The sequence below is a fragment of the Thermobia domestica genome, chromosome 4 (assembly GCF_964235325.1).
Source record: "Thermobia domestica chromosome 4, izTheDome1.hap1.1, whole genome shotgun sequence".
NCBI classification, from domain to species: domain Eukaryota; kingdom Metazoa; phylum Arthropoda; class Insecta; order Zygentoma; family Lepismatidae; genus Thermobia; species Thermobia domestica.
In genome coordinates this window covers 213,648,726-213,666,211 of record NC_137457.1, presented here as the reverse complement: position 1 = coordinate 213,666,211, position 17,486 = coordinate 213,648,726, and the positions used below count along the sequence as shown (strand labels likewise).

The 17,486-nt window shown below is 37.1% G+C and overlaps 1 protein-coding gene and 1 long non-coding RNA gene across 2 annotated transcripts in view; one reads left to right on the top strand and one right to left on the bottom strand.

Annotated features, from left to right (window-relative positions):
• Positions 1-8,941: 8,941 nt before the first annotated feature.
• LOC145683857 (uncharacterized) lies at positions 8,942-16,506 on the bottom strand. Its single transcript, XR_014131203.1, has 2 exons — positions 16,181-16,506; positions 8,942-11,088 (listed from the first exon to the last, which is right to left on the bottom strand). It is a non-coding gene; the product is annotated as an uncharacterized LOC145683857 (long non-coding RNA).
• ACOX1 (acyl-CoA oxidase 1) overlaps positions 12,051-17,486 on the top strand; it is a 185,864-nt gene continuing 180,428 nt past the window's right edge. The window contains exon 1 of the mRNA XM_081755468.1: positions 12,051-12,158. The gene's annotated coding sequence lies outside the window, so the exon portion shown is untranslated. The remainder of the gene's footprint in view (positions 12,159-17,486) is intronic.

Here is a 17,486-nt window from a genome sequence, read left to right as displayed (position 1 = left end):
ACCCCCGAAATTTGAATTTTTGGCAATTTTACCCATAAAAGGGAACGACATAGACCCCCAATACTGATAGAGGTACATACTATGGTCCTAGGCTACCATACCCAATTTTTAGATTTGGCAATTTCCGAAATTTAAGGGGGGTGGTCCTATGTACCCCTGCCAAAATTTAGGGGGTGGGCCATGGTACCCCTGCCAAAATTTAGAGGGGGTGGTCCTAAGTACCGCTAGGTCATTGACCCCGGGCCTTGGGGCCCCTCATTAAAAATAATCCAAAGTTAGGCAGAGTGTCGCCAATACTACTAGTATTGTCAATATCTTTAGTTACATTTATATCTATATTCTTTGCGTTTACGTGCCTGCCTCGCTTATTGAATGTCATCTGTTCTAAACAGAATATTTGAAAATACGGATTTCATATTTATGCGCGGGAAATTATTAGTATATATATGCGATATATCGGATTGAAAATGTAAAGTGTTGCAACCTGAAAATTCGATTTGTCGGGGTTAATAGTTTGAAAGATTGAATAATTAATGAATATAAATATTTGTTGAGATATGAGTATGTGTTCAATATGAATATAATATTGAAGTAAAATGTATAATATTGAATTGCGTAAATGTATATATGTGTAAAGGGTCTTGATACCTTACCCCGAACGGTTCTTGGTTACCACGATCGTGAAATATCCGATAAATGTGAAGTGTAACTACTGAAAATACCGCCGGATGTTATATATTCCTTTCAATCTGTGTCTTATTCTCTAAAAATATATGTAGAAACTAACATTAATAGTACTACACTAACAGCATGTAGCATGGGTTTAGGCAGTTCGGCGTAATCCCAATTTATTATCAAATCGATCCTCAGACTAGTAAGCTGAAATCCTAATATAAATTACATTTAATCCCATCCCTCCTTTACAAATCCTGAAATTCAACCAGTGTTTTGTCACTGATAAATCGTGCTCTCATCGACGAAGATCCTTCTGTACTTGAGAAATTATCGTTTTTAGTTTTTTTCTTGAGTTGTGCGAATCTACAGATAAATGTGATTATTTAATGATATAAGGCGATAATCGTTCAAACCTGGTCAAGGAACTAATAAATCAAGTGAAATGACCAAAGAAGGGAAATAGTCGCCGTAAAGGTAGAGACGAAACTTTGTTTTGGTAATCCAAAAGTGGATGAAATATACTGAAAAGTATATCTATAGACAAGATAGGTATCGGTTACAATTAGTAACCTAATTTCATGTATGCATACGAAAAGTAAAGTTAAGTGAAATGTTTGGACACCAGAAAAGGGCTCTTTGATATTTAGTGTGATATTAACGCTTACCGCTAGTTACGAGACAGGACTCACAAAATTTACTCGAAATCTTCATATATGAGAAAAGACTCATTCAAAATCCTCATATAGAGTTTTTTCTTTCTTCTTTTTCTTCGTTCAGCTATGATCTTGCAAACTATAAATATATCATTATTTTTTTTTATTCGTACTATTGTTCCAAAAATTTAAGTGAATATATATATATATATATATATATATATATATATATATATATATATATATATCCAAATATAAAATGTTCTTTTAATCTTTCTGTTAATATATATATATATATATAATCAAAACGCTATTGTTCGATTTCATATGTAAATTGATACGTCAATATGTTTATTGCATGTTCATAATAACTTGTGTCTAATTCTAAAGTAGATGTAATAAATGTTCACCAAATTCAAGTTAGATGTTTCTTTTACATTATTTTCATCCATGTCGATACGTTGTCCTGTATGTATGTCAGTGTGCGTAAATGAATGATGAACTTAGTTTTTAAGTGGTAGTATTAATATTGATTTACGATGATAGTATCTATATATATAAAAGAGAACGTACAAATCCTTTGTGAACTCATCACGCTAATACGGCTGAACCGATTTCTTTCATTTTTGGGGGGTTGTTAGGATTTGGACCCTAGATGGTTTTTATCATATCACTTTAATTTTTAATTACCAGTGTCTTGAGATAATGGACCATTCAAGTCTCCATAGTTCATCATAGGTAAAAATAAACGTATGTATATGCAACCCGCATGACCACGTGACTCGGCGGGTTAACATAAATGACAGGCGATGCAATTTGAAAGCGAAAAAGTAAAAATTATCTAAGTAACAAAGTTTATTGCGTTCCGGGGTGACCGCAGCGAAGCGGGGTGAACGCTGCTAGTCTGTAATATATATGTAATAATATACTGATGAATGATAGAGGTTATAAAAGATAGCTAATTCAAAAGTATTCAAAATTGGCTCTATGAGGAAAGCCAAAACAAAAGGATGAACCAAAACAACGACAGTCCTTTCAGGAATCTCAAAACTTCTACTTGTGGACAGGGGCGGATCCAGGACCGACTTCTGGGGGGGGCGGTGGGTTGTCATACTGCTACTTTTAAGTGCTCCGAACTTTGGGATGGATTTTATTTATCTATATAAAATAAGAAAGCTTGCTCTTCTGGGGGGGGGCGATCGCCCCGATCGCCCCCCTCTGGATCCGCCCTGCTTGTGGAAGATATATACGTGACTTTAGTTTTCTTTTCCTTGGCCGATTCAAATGTGTGATTAATCTTCGCTATGGGAATTCAGATACTGAGTAAAGGCTATGTAACGTTTGCAAATAACAGATAAACTATTTAGTAAAACTTTCTCGTCACCCGGGCTGGGTCGGGGCAACTGCCACTTACGTAGTTGCCTGGATCCAGGTCAGGGTAGTATGGGGGAGCATGTGTCTCTTCTGGATCTCTTCAGCATTGATCCTCAAGTAATAGTATTTGAATATGAATTACCTCTTAATAACTGTTCGAGTTCCTTCACCATATTCCCATATTTATCCAATAATTTCCTTCTGCTCTAACTTCCTCTCCTTTTCTTCTTTTTCTCCTTCTTCTCTCCTATCTTCATCTTCTTCCTCTTTCTTACTCTTTCGTTTCCTATTCCTAATAAAACTGAAGAGGGGTCGTGACTGGGAGTTGTCGATATTGACACGGCCATTAAATAGTTTTGATGTTTCTCTTCGGAAGTCCGATATGAATTAGTTAATCCTGAAACAAGCATCTGAAGCTAGAAAATTGAAATTCGTTTATTCTAAGTTTACACATTTTGCCTGAATTATCAAAATTACAAAATATTTCAATATTAATTCGAAAGTATAGCGATTCTACAGTTTCCCCAGTCACGTCGTCTGCCTACAACCTTCACTGCATCAGATACTACTTCACGAATTTTTGGTATTGGGAAAAAGTCAGTTTTTGAAAAGATTAACAAAAATGGTGTTTTGCGTGAATGTGCACAGATTTTCTGTTCTCCAAACACAGATCCAAAAACTGGAAACTACCGGGTGTAAGACAATGTTGGCTTAGTTCAATGGGAAATAATCCGACACATTAGAATCATTGCGGTTATATCTACCTTTGCAAAAAAGATAAATAAATAAATAAAATAAAATAAAATAAAAAATAAAAAATAAAAAGTGGCGGTTACTATTATCTGTTTCATTCAACCTGATAGGAAACTCCTCTCCCTTTCGCCACTTACAACTAAAGAAAGAGAAAACAAGTCGCTGACCTTCACAGGAAAGGAAGCTTTTCTATTAAACATAAACGTATAAACTCTAAATTCGTACGTCGCACAGTGCGTCGACCAATGGACAAAAATGAGAAAAGAAACAATTTTCTTCGGACCTGCAAATAGCACGGAATGAAGCACAAACGATTCACAACACAGAAATCCCTAGCCACAAACTGATTACAACCAGTCAGCCTACAAATGGCGCGCGCAAAGTTACCACATTAGACCGACCCGAGTCGAGATGACACTCTTAGAGATGTGACGTCACACTATATTAGACCGACCTGAGTCATTATCTCCACAGCGATCGCACTGGTGTTTCAGACCTAAGCGAAAGGTGATACTTTTTGTCACTAGTGGGCAGTTATAGCACAGGTACGTTCTTTCTTTTACGACGAACGATTGGTAATAATTTTTTACTGGTATATTTGGAATCTCTCAAAAGAGCCTAAACATGTATTGAGATCTCTGCAGAAATATCTTCCTATAATGATTTCCTTTGGATTGAGCAATAGTGTTTGTGCAAGTGTCAGCAATATTGACTGTAATTAGTGAAATTGCGAAAGAAAACACCATGCAAAACAAGGACATTTTTGAAAGATGGATAACAACCACCAGTGCTAGTCGGAAGAAAGCGGAAACTGCAGGCTATTTGTAGTCGTTATAAACTTGAAGAAGCCACGGAAGATGTGTACAACAGTTTAGAGAAATTTAGTAAGTTATCAATATGACCTTGAGCAAAAAAATGGAGAATGTCGCACAGAGTTTCGTTGGTTCTCCTAGCTAAAAATAAAGAGTGGTTTGATCGTGCATGTACATTTACGGACTATGTCTCAACAGTGATAACTGCTCAGTATCAGCAACGTGAAGACCGATGTAGCTTGCTCTATTCGCGGTAGAACCAGTAAACAGTTTGCAGAGTGTTCAGTAAAATCAAAGAAAAGGCCCATAGATCCTCCTTTGTAGCGACTAAATCGGCAGAGGAGCTTGCCTTTGCTGCCAAAGAAGCAGCAGCGAAATTAAATAAACCAAGAAATGACGAATAGTCCAAAGGATCGTCGGTTATGCGGAAGAAGCTTTAGAAGCCCTCCACAAAGTCTTCCGTCACACTAGGCTACATAGTAGTAGTAATGGGATCATCCTACCGCACTCTTAATAATCCAATTTTGGGGCCACATGGACCATAGTGAATGAATCAGGGATGCTTTGGCCCGGGATTGCGTCAACTATTGAAATTTTGCTTATGCTTATTCAGGGGCCATGCACGATGGTGCGAATGAGTCAGAGGTACCTTGACCCTGCTATGACGTCATTGAATTAGGAGTTTTGGATCAGAGGTCATGATGATTCTTTCAAATTACTAAAAATATGGTCTTGGTGATTCATTACGTTATGAAATAGTACAGGTTTAAGAATGCTTTTTTATTTTTCGTTTCCTTTTATGGCATAAAAATTTGGAGTTTGTTATCCCTTTGATGAGATGGACTAACATTGGTGCAAATGAAATCTTTAGTTTTACGTCCCACGCATATGCTGGGTTAGGCTAAAGAAGACGGTGACGATGAGAAATGAATGAAAGTGTGGGAGAAAATTGGAGTATCCTAAGCATAATGTTGCACACCACAAAACTATTTTCGCGGGATTTGAACCAGGGACCACATACAGCAAAGGTGAACGCTCTACCACTGAACCACCGCACCTCTACTGGTATGAATGAATTAGAGGTACTTTGTTCGAGCTAATATGTTCGTTTGACGTCACTAAACTGGGATTTTTAGCTTGGAGCTTATGATGGTTTTACGTTCCCTTTTATGTGTATAAAATTACCAAAACAAGGTTTGATCTCTTTCTTGATGATCTATTACATTATGAATTAGTAGACCCCAGTAATAGTATAAATTAATATTAGTTTTAATATGAAACTCGAAAGCTTTGGAGTTCTTTCGTGACTAACCGGTTAGCGTATGTGCCTTTAACGTGGGAGACCAGAGTTCGATTCCCGGAAGGAGCTCATGCGGTTCGGATTTCACGTTAATTAGTAGTCCTATTTTTGCTGCTGAACGGGACGTTAAACTCAAAATCAACTTAATTTGAAAACTTTGGGAGGAATACCTTATTTTTGGTTGTTATCTCTTTGATAAGATGGACTAACATTGGTGCAAATGAAATCTGTAGTTTTATGTCCCACGCTTATGCCGTTTAGGCTAAAGGAGACGGTGACGATGAGAAATGAATAAATTGGTGGGAGAAAATTGGAGTATTCCAAGCATAATGTTGCCCACCACAAAACTACTTTCGCGGGGTTTGAACCAGGGACCCCCATACAGCAGAGGTGAACGCTCTACCACTGAGCCACCGCACCCCTACTGGTATGAATGAATTAGAGGTTTTTGGTGGGAACTAATATGTTCGTTTGACGTCACTGAACTGGGATTTTTAGGTTGGAGGTTATGATGGCTTTTTCGTTCCCTTTTATGGGTATAAAATTACTGAAACAAGGTTTGATCTCTTTCTTGACGATCTATTACATTATGAATTAGTAGACCCAGTAATAGTATAAATTAGTATTAGTATTAATATGAAACTCGAAAACTTTGGATTTTCTCCGTGGCTGACCGTTAGCGTATGTGCCTTTAACGTGGGAGACCAGGGTTCGATTCCCGGAAGGAGCTAATGCGGTTTGGATTTCACGTTAATTAGTAGGTTTTATCCTTGCTGCTGAACGGGACGTTAAACTCAAAATCAACTTAACTCGAAAACTTTGGGAGGAATACTTGATTTTGATTAAGGTATAGTTTTCATTCACGGGACTTATGGGACTCGAACCACGATATTCAATTGTCAAAAAGTGTGTCCAGGAAAGCATACATTTATTGAGATGCATAAAAGAGAGGAAGGGGCGATCCCGGACCTGGTTAACAACAATAATTTATATCGTATTCGTTTGTGGGTTAAATAAAACTGTTGGAAAGATTTGAAAAGTTTCTTCGTGTATTGACTTATAATCATATGTTGAAAAGGAAACGTCAGCTATATCGTGTTACCTATGCTTACGTATTCGTTGTCACAGTATCGTTGGCATTGTTTGTTCGAGCAAATACGGTGTTTAATTGTCAAATAGTGTGTAATGGTTTACTTTGAAAAAATATATTCATTCTTTGAGAAGAAGAAAAGGGATGAGATGAGGTTATTTTGGACCTAGTTAGTACCTATCGTTTTCGTCTGTGACGTCACATTTACTTTTCGCTTAAATCTGATTGGTTCATTCTAATAACGATTAATCTACTTATGTAACGAGATAACATTGAGGCGTTATTTCTTATGACAAAACAAGAACATATATATGTAATGGTTTACTTTGAAAGAATATATTCATTCCTAGAGAAGGTAAAAGAGGGAAGTGATGAACTGACTTCGAAGCTAGTTACTACCTTTCGTTTCCGTTCGTGGATAAATAATAATGACGTTACATTTACTCTTTGCTTAAATCTGATTAGTTCATTGTAATAACTCTTACAAAACATTTGATTAATAAAAATGGTAATTCAACATTCTTGAGTATCGGTAGTCAGTATTCTACTAAAGTCAATCTAAAATTAATGGTTCTTATCTCTTCTCTGAGGAAGTAAGTAAAAGAACCAGGAATTATACTTGAGCAAGCAACTTTATTAACACTGAGAGAGAGTATATGAGAATGCAAAAACACAATAAAATTACATTGAAATAAAGAAAATTTCGTAAACACAAAATATTATACACGAGAGACCTTACTTGGCTCAGATTCTTCTCTAAGATTTTACAAAGAGAGAAAAGGTCTTACATGAATGTTAGGTGGAATCCTCTCACCCACATGGCTGAATAACTTTTCCTTCGTCTTTGGCTGCTTCCGTCCCTTTAGCCAGCCTGGATTCTCCTTATATCCCCCACTTTATCATGGTTTTCACAATTAAGAGGCCTTGTTCTTTTGTTTATCTTGTCCCTTAGGCCAAGTTATTTGAACAAAACATTTTAATAGTTCATCTTCTTAAAATTCATTTAACCACAGCTTATCTTATCCATTTGTTTTTTTTTTCTTTAAATCTGTTTCCCAACACATTCCCCCACTGAAATAGTACAGGATTCGAATAACACCGTTTAGTGTGTGTCTGTCTTATCCATATTTTTTTTCATCATGTTTTTTTTCTTTAAATCTGTCTTGGCAGTGAGCTACTTAACACTATCACATAATGTATTAGGTTGAAAAAAATGTGAATCATGTTATAAAAAAAGAATAAAAAAAGAAGAATTCGTAAAGGAATAAACGAGAATAGGAATCACAATCACAACATCGTACTGTATCACTGTATAGCGATGTTCTACACTGCATCACAATTTGCAAGAACACAAGAATATGGCATGACCCAGTCCTCCAGTCCGCTGAAAGGGGGGATAGACTGTCATCCATTGGGGGTGAAAATTTCCGGGTGCTCGTCACCTGGACTTCCTCATCTTTAATACACTCCACCTGAGGAAGGAGTATAACAACCCGTTGTCTTGAAGTACCATGATAGTCCATTGGCAAGTCTGTTTCTATGAGAATTCACTACACGAGCTTGGCAGTAGGGTGAATGGGTGTGGGAACCATCTTCTTCTTTGGAGTTTTGGGGGAGACGTCTGCGTCATCCAGCATGGAGAATAGAACGGAAGCAGAATCCAGCATGGAGAATCGAACCAATGTGCACCATCCTGTGTGGCCCTCGATGTTGCTTGAGAAGATGTCTGCGTCGTTCAACGGAAGCAGAATCCACTATGGAGAATCGAACCAATGTGCATCATCCTGTGCGGTCCTCGATGTTGCTTGAGGAGATGTTTGCGTCTTTCAACGGAAGCAGAATTCAGCATGGAGAATCGAACCACTGTGCACCATCTTCGATGCTACTGGTGGAGGCATCATTGCTTGGGAGGATCAATGGATGAGAGGTATGATGAATGACGCGAAAGGAATGAGATAAAGGAGAGGCTTATATGTTTGTTTGTTGTGTAGGTGGGTGGGGTATTGTTTTTATACCAGATTTATGCGATAGAAAAAAGACATGCTTTTCTCAATTCAAGGCAGAGACATGACAGCAAATTCCCAGTGCAATTATAATTGTATATTTTTTATATTTTTTGTCGGTGTGCGTGTGAGAGGGTTATATAGAAGGATTATAATTAGGTGCAGCAAATTACAGATCTGTGGGATAAGAGAAGGTTAATATGTGGATTAGAGGTAGGTTCATAAAGGACAAATGTAAAAAAAAAAAAATAGAAGGAACCAAAAAATATTAAATGTTGAAGTTTCGTTTTTTTTTTTGTTTGTTTGTTTTTTGAATGGATTCGCCAGTACTGTGTTCCTGGTACCTGGGGATAGGTACTTATTATAAAACACAATTACTAATTCTTTGTGGAGAATAATACGGATTAGCGATGGGAAGAGGGGGTTCTATCACCTGTTGAAGGGGGATAGCCACATGCTGTCTAACTTGTTGGTAGGTTTTGTGGGCTAGGTATTTTTTGTAACAGCATAGCCCTAAAATGATTAACAGTAGGAAAGAGAGGGGAGTAACTGTTATTAATGTGAAATCGGAATAAGAGAGTGCAAGGATAGGATGCGGAAGTTGGGATAGCACTGCGACCCATTTTCTGTAAAAAAAAAGTTAAGAAAGAACTGTTAGTTTATATTTTGTAATGGGATGAGTTCTGGAGTTGTAGGAGTGGATATTGTTTGCAGTTGTTTAAATTTGTTATATAACCGGAAGAGGAAAATGGAATTAGTTACGGTTAAAAGGAATTGAAGTGTCGTTAAACTAGTGGTTATAGGATCAGAGAGCTCTGGAGGTATCCAGTTACTCCAGGAGGGATTATTGTCTGTTGCTTCTATGGCGCATATTGTGGAAATAGTGTCAGTAAAATTAAATGGGATATTGGTGAGATTTGTCTTATATGTAAAGAGTCTGTCTGGGGTGAGCTGAAAAAGGGAATCATTGATTGACAACGCGTGATGCATTAAGATGTGTCTCATAATGATATCATTAGTACCACATAGATCATCTTGTGTAATAAGTAGTGTCCCCTTTGAGAAGAGTTTATGTTCGCAGGGTAAAGTTAGTCTTATGGTATTTGTTTTTGGCGTAATTAGTTCATGTTGTATGCCTTGGGGGGTTTCAACGATTAAAGGATGCGGTGGGTTTGTGAGTATATATTCATTGTTGGAGAATTGAGTGATTACGACTGTTTGATTTTGTGTACAAATGAAAGGACAGACCTGCCTGTATATGCCTGTTACCTTAGGAAAACGAAAATTATGTAGACACGTGGATATGTCGTTATTAGGTTGTGAAATGGAGGGTACTTTGCAAAGGAATGGTTTACTAGTGATACTGCAATCCCGCATTGCTTCTGCTGTCATAGAGATAGTGCGGGATGTTGTAAATAATGCATATTTGACATCTGTATGCAGTGTACATGTTTCGTTAGGTAAACCAATAGGATATACAAATAATTTGTGTAACGTATAAAGTGTATTTGTGGGCATAACCGGAACATTGATGGTGAGATATACTTTCGATGGGGAAATGTTACAATAGGCCACCATCATTTGATAAGCTGCATGAGATGTGAATAATGGGTTAATTTGCTTATTTTTCTTGGCTAATTTGATATTTAGTTTTTTAAGGTCGGATTCCAGCATGGTGAGTGGTAGTAATTGAGGCGGGATCCTATTATCATTACATGCCGTCTAAATGTCATTAAAAATACTTGCTTCTAGTAAATGATGGACACTATTCAAAAGTAATGTATCTAAGTTAAAAAATAATTCGAAAAAAGAGATCATTTGTTGCCGATTCGAAAGAATGTCGTTCTGGATAGCTTTTTCATCCCGAATTATTCTGTTAAAAGCAGTTTGAACATCCTGGAATCCCTGCTTAGTTTCTTTTGACAGACGGGACACGAGTTTTGATACGTTTTGCAACTGGGAATGCACTGTTATTTCTCTCTGTTCCAGATTTTGAACGTGTATCTTAAGTTCTTCTTCATTGGAATGAAATCGTGCTATATCTGATTCAGTGGCTACTCCTGTACACCATTTTAAAAAACTACCTAAGAAGGGAAGTAAAGCTCTTTTTTGTTTATTTTGTTTGGGTATAAACCCATACTTCGAATTATATGTAGCCTACATTAAGTCCTGGGAAAAGTTATTAGCCGCTTGTATTATCTGAAGTAAAGGTAAACAAAATTTTGAGCCGTTGACAGGAGAACAATCTATGTTCACTTGGTTGGTTTCAATAACAGGGATATCAAAGGTATAAATGAGGGGTGCTAAGGAGGTATATGTAATTGCTTGGTGTATTCTTAAGAAATCTAACCCAATCGTTACTTCTACTCCTTGCGGATCCAAAGTTGCATGGAGAGTTGGGGTTTGAAAGGAAATGAGGATTAGTATCCTGCAATGAAAGAACGAAAAGGAAATTAAATAGTTATTTGTTGTCAATAAAATTGAAAATCTTAATGGTGTGTTAACGTTTCCCATGCATACAATGGTTGAATACAGTGACATGGTTGCTGAGAACGTAACCTTTTGTCGTTAATGAATGCTATTATTATTATTATTATTATTATTAATATTATTAATATTATGTGTATTCTGTATATCGAGAAGCTTATGGTGTTCTATGTCTTCTTGTGTGGCAGCGTAAGTTGCTTGGTGCTAATATTAGAATGTTGCTGTGAAAATGACCTCTGGTAAAAGTTAGAGACTGAAATGCTTCATATTGTGTATGAACTTTCAATGACATGTAGTTGTTTAGTTCTGGGAAGGAAATGAGTCCGTGATCTTTTTTTTTTTTTTTTTTTTGCTGTATTGTTTCTCGTTGACGGAAGATGGGATGATGAAAACAAGGCGGACTAGTAGCTGCGAGGTAAATCGTTTTAAAGCTTTCTGTATTATTTAGCATTGTTTTGAAAGTACTATGCAATCCTACGGAATTTCTCTTTTTTGCCCGAAAGACATGAGGTGTTAAGTTTAGTACTGCAAACGAACTTCCTTGTTATCAGATGAACTGAAGATGATTATCTAATTGTTACTTTCACAATTTTTCTTGTTAGTTCTGCTCTTTATTTTTTGTTAAGTATGAGATAAACTGAAATGAACGTTAGTTAACGATGAGATAATAAATTGTCCTTAGAGTTGTTTATAAAAAGAAATTGGAATGAACTGGAAACGTGTGTCATTTGCAGCCTAGTTATCAACGAAATTTCAAGGTTGGCGTAATCTACAACGGAGCAATTTGTTGCCTACCAAAAACATAGTTTTGCCGATTTTAATCGTATTTTTACCTTGTAGACGTTATGTCTGACGTGTATGTTGTTATTGATCTGTTCGTCATTTATGTCGCCGAGGGCGTATATACGGAGCTAATGCGTTAAAAATTGCCTTGATAAAAGGACACAGATTTGTGAGAATATATCAGTGTCAATTTGAGGAACACAACGACATCAATTTAGAAGATAATAGGTATGTTGTCTTCTTTTGTTAAATTTGAATTTTATGGTTTCATTATGAGAATTGGAGTTAATGTTGGAACGTGACTTTATCAATATTGCATGAATTTCATTAGCTAAATGCTAGCTTCCTGTGCATGATTTCGCTTAGGAAATCGACATGGCCAAATCTCTCTGAAAAGAGAATTTAGGTTTCAGGCACAGGAAAAACGAAAGGAGCGGATGCCTTTAAGGCGACATGGCCCACAATGAGATTGTGAGGTTTCAGCCGTTCCTATTAGTTCTTAATAAAGTTTCGTTCAGAAACGATATAGGATTTTCATTCTGTTAATGAACTGGTGTAGTTAATAACGCATTTCTTCTATCTGATGAGAGTTGAATTTTATATTTATTTTGTGATGTTTGTCTATAAGAACAGATGTCTCCAATTGAATTGTAAGAAGTTTTAATGATGTTCGAGATGGTTAGAAGGAAGAAGTCGTTGTTCAAAATGACCGCGATTATTTTGTCCATGAGATATTTGATAAAGAAGGATGGATGCATAGATGTCAGTGATGACGTCACAATTAGAGCCTCTTAAGTAAATAATAGGGCCGAACTGCATTTGTGATGCAGGTGAGTTTGGCCGTAAGTTTCACAGCGTTGTACGTAACGTTTACAAGACATGCGCATGTAAAATAGCTGAATGTAATCCGGTGCTCTGTAATGTGAGGTTATTGAGGGTGGGTGTTAGTCTATATTCAACCCCTATCTTTTTATTTCTTTTTCGTTCCTTTTTTTAGAATCTTGCTAAAGTCAGTGTTACTGAGAAAAGTGAACAAGAAGTTGTTTTGGTAGTTTTTTTTTCGTAAGTTGAAGTGAAACAACTGTTGATAGGAATGGGTATTCAATTTGGGGAGGGGGCATTTGACCCACTCAATAAGTCATTCCCTCTTCTTTGCACATTCTCTTTTATCAATTTGAGTACATCGGCTGAAAGGGGTGGGGCGTTTTCCCCCAGTTAAAAGTATTTTTGGGTTTTATTATTGTTATTTGAAAATGTGACTTATGCCTGAAAGGCAACGTAATGCATATGTCTGTTTTCAGGCTGGTTCAATTCATAAACGTTAGATACGTGAGGCTTAGCCTCTGTCATTGATGTATCCCGGTCTCTCACTCGGTACTTATAAAATCCATCGGGACGTAATTTGTGTCATGCAATATTCGTTCTAAAGTGTAAAATGAATTTAATCTATTATTATTAGGAGCATTTAATATGTCAATTATCCTAATAGAATGGGTCTAAAACTTATGGGGTGGTCGCGAGTGTTCACCTGCTGGGTAGGCCCGCATGTTAGTGACGGCCTATGTCGTTACTTTTTTTTGATGTGTATGGAAGGAGTGTGATGTTGAAATGTTGGATTTGGTTCAAGGCAAAATACCGGGGGTGGGGAGTAGGAGTACCCTTTTACCGTAGAATTTTTTTCCAGTATATGAATACCTATAACCTTACAATTCGTTGTCCTGCTATACGTGTTGGATGTTATCAGCAATCCGCATAAACCTCAGCTGCGTGGGTTGTTATGTGCGGAGTACAGAGATTTTTTTTGGGGGGGGAAACTGCATTCTCGTTATCTGTGAGAATTCAATTTGAAGGTGCCGTGTATATTTTCATGGAAGGATTAAGTGCATCATGCGAGTGGGAGACAAAGGCGGCAAGCTTTGTAAACGGTAAGGGTAAACGGGAGGTTTGAGTCACCGTGAAGAACCGTGGCCAAAGGAAAAGGTCGCGCTTTTTGAGGAACTAAATAGCTAGGAATTAAATTTAGCTCTGCTCCTGAGTCAAGGATTATTAAATGTCGTTTTGAAGCAATAGAGCCCTCAATGTAAGTTAAATGCCTTCTAAAGATCAATGGGACATTCAACGTACACTGTTTACCAGACTGGTTAATATGCTCGTCTGTTTGTATGGGAGGAGGAATATGACTATTTTCAGCAACTGGGGAAGGTTGCTGGAGCTGTGTGTTCTTGTTTAGGTCGGATGTTTGTTGTGATTGTAAGTCATTGAGAGAATGGTTAGTTGGAGGAGGAGAAGGACGGTCCTCCTCTAAGTTTATCCGTTTTTTGGCGGCTGTTCTGTTGAGGGTAACGAAGGTAAAGTTGGAACAAAAGGGGCAGGACCACAAGGAGTTTGGGAAGTTGTAGGTAGTGGAAATGGAAAGGGAGATGGGTATGGTGGAGGGTAAAACTGTGGGTAAGGCATAGGATATATAGTAGCGAAGGCAGCCTCGTTATAGTTTGCTCCCTTTCGATTGTTCCCACCTTTTCTAAAAGGAGGACGACTTTTTCTATTAACATTCTGCTGGGGAGGGGTCTGAGTGGTGGGCTTAGAGTTTTGTTGTGGCTTCGGAGTTCGGCAAGAACAACATTTATGGGTGTGAGCTGAGGGTGGTGTGCGAGTAGGAGGTGGGGATTGAGTTGGGTTCCTGTCGTTCCGTTCCCTACTGTGTGATCGTTGCCGTGAACGATGAGTGTGTTCATCCCGTCCCCGGGAGAAATTTCGGGAGTAGTGAGGAGACGGTGAACGATCTGTGTTGCGATGTCTGTACTGCGGTTGATTATGTTCCATGAATGCAACAGTATGTTGGACGGGTTGAGCATTAAGATGGGTATTAAGTTGCACTTGAAGTGAATCTAAACGAGAAATGATGTTGTTTAAGGGGTCTTGCTGATGTGTTTGTGGTGGGGGGGTAGGATTGGTTAAGCTGGCTAGGCGCCGCTGGGCTAACCTGTCTGCTCTCTCCCTTGTGGCTGCTAATTCGATAAGTTCATCAAATGACTTAATAGTCTTCTGAGAAAATTCTACAATGAAGTGGGGTAATAACCCCGTAATTGAATCCAACAGAAAATCTTCAAAGGAGGGTGGGTGATCTAATTGAGTGGCCAAGTATTTCTTGGCATATAAATAATGGAGGAGTGACTCTGTTGGTTCCTGAACTCTGGATCTATATTTTTCAGCTGCGGAGAGTGGTAAATTGTTTGGCCCAAATTGCTTTAGGAATTTATCCTTAAGTGTATTCCATGGCAGGATGGAAAGTGAATCAGTACTTTTGTACCAATACAGCGGAATGTCTGAAAGACATAACCTAAAGATGGAACACATTTTGTCTTCACTCGAACCCGCAATTTTAGCTGTACGCTCAAAGTTAGTAATGAATAGGTCAGCTCTTTCTAACGGGCTAGCCGAAAATATGTTGAGTGAATTTGGATGTATGGGAATGGTGGGATCACTTGAATTTCCTTGTGTGGGTGGTGAAGTGGCCGATAATGTCGGCCCTGAGCTGTGAGTTGGGGGATTAACAACGGATAGGTTTGAAATGTTAGTTAAGGGCGATCCATTAACTTGAGGACTTGATGTAACATTGTTAATCTGATGAGAGAAATGTTGTGAGGTGGGAGCTGGTGCTGGGGGGTTGGAATGTAACCAGGAATTAGTAAGACTGTTTGTAACCGACTGCATCTCGGTGAAGTTTACACCTAATTTCCGTGATTGAACTGCACTGCGTGTTAACGGCATACGGAATCACTCAACAAAACAAAATTAAAAGGATATTAAATTTATAAAAATAATTGCACTGAGAAACCCATCAGCCTTAACCAAGAAATAGAGAAAAAAAATTTTTAAAAATAGAATCTGGTATAAAATATGTAAAATCTAGCCAAAAAAGAATCTGAGCATTAGCATATCGCCAGGGGAGCCATGATTAATAAAAATGGTAATTCAACATTCTTGAGTATCAGTAGTCAGTATTCTACTAAAGTCAATCTAAAATTAATGGTTCTTATCTCTTCTCTGAGGAAGTAAGTAAAAGAACCAGGAATTATACTTGAGCAAGCAACTTTATTAACACTGAGAGAGAGTATATGAGAATGCAAAAACACAATAAAATTACATTGAAATAAAGAAAATTTCGTAAACACAAAATATTATACACGAGAGACCTTACTTGGCTCAGATTCTTCTCTAAGATTTTACGAAGAGAGAAAAGGTCTTACATGAATGTTAGGTGGAATCCTCTCACCCACATGGCTGAATAACTTTTCCTTCGTCTTTGGCTGCTTCCGTCCCTTTAGCCAGCCTGGATTCTCCTTATATCCCCCACTTTATCATGGTTTTCACAATTAAGAGGCCTTGTTCTTTTGTTTATCTTGTCCCTTAGGCCAAGTTATTTGAACAAAACATTTTAATAGTTCATCTTCTTAAAATTCATTTAACCACAGCTTATCTTATCCATTTGTTTTTTTTTCTTTAAATCTGTTTCCCAACACACATTGTTATTGGTTTGAACGATTTAAACGTTCAGCGTTTGTGTTTAGTTTAATTAGTAAGGGCTTAGCTGATGGAAAACTGTTCCGACAGTACTTGTTATATGCTTGTTATATGTTGTTTAGGTTCATGATTAAAATGTTCTCAATATTGTTAATATTTCTAAGCTTGATTGGTTCTTTATTACAGTATATGGATGCGTATAGGCTTTTATAGAGCAAGGGTATATGGACGAACGTGATTGGTACCAACTTTTTGTGGGTTAATTTGGCAGAACCAAAGTCATGGTCCCCAGAACTAATGTTAGTATTTGATCCCCTAAAATTGCTAAAGATATAATTTGGGAAGGTTTCTAGCCTCATGTATTCTCTTTATTACGTTATAGCCTGCACTGTCTATATTTAGTCTCCGAATGTCATGAGTTTGATTCTCGATGAAAGTTTATATGACTTTGATATTAACTTAAATTCTTGTGCTGTTTAGGATTTATGCTCTACATAGACCTTGTCTGAGCTCTTCAAAGTAGAGTTTGCTGTTACTTTATTTACATCTAATGAGGATATGCGTACCTAAATGCATTCCTCTTAAGCTTTTTGATAAGAGAGAACCACGATACTTTAAGGTTACCTTCTTGGTCTTGGTGTTAGTTCGTGTAATTTATATCTTAAATAACATTGACGGTTTAGTTAAAATCATCTCAAAATATTTTAGCCAAAATTTTTCAGTGAGTGCAAAGAGGGAACTGTTTCACGGTTAACCGCCAAACATTATCCGGTTTTAACTATTCGATTAAAAATTATCGGTTTTTAACTATTCGATTAACAAATAAACGGTTTTTAACTATTCGATTAACAAATAAACGGTTTTTAACTATTCGATTAAATTTTAAGTCCACTAATTTCCAGTTATTACAAAAGTTCAAGTGAAAATTTGAAACATTTTTTTCGAACTCAAATTTTTCAAATCAAAAATATTCAAACTGAAATTTTCGAATTAAAAACATCAAACTAAACTTTTCGAACAAAAAAGTTGAAA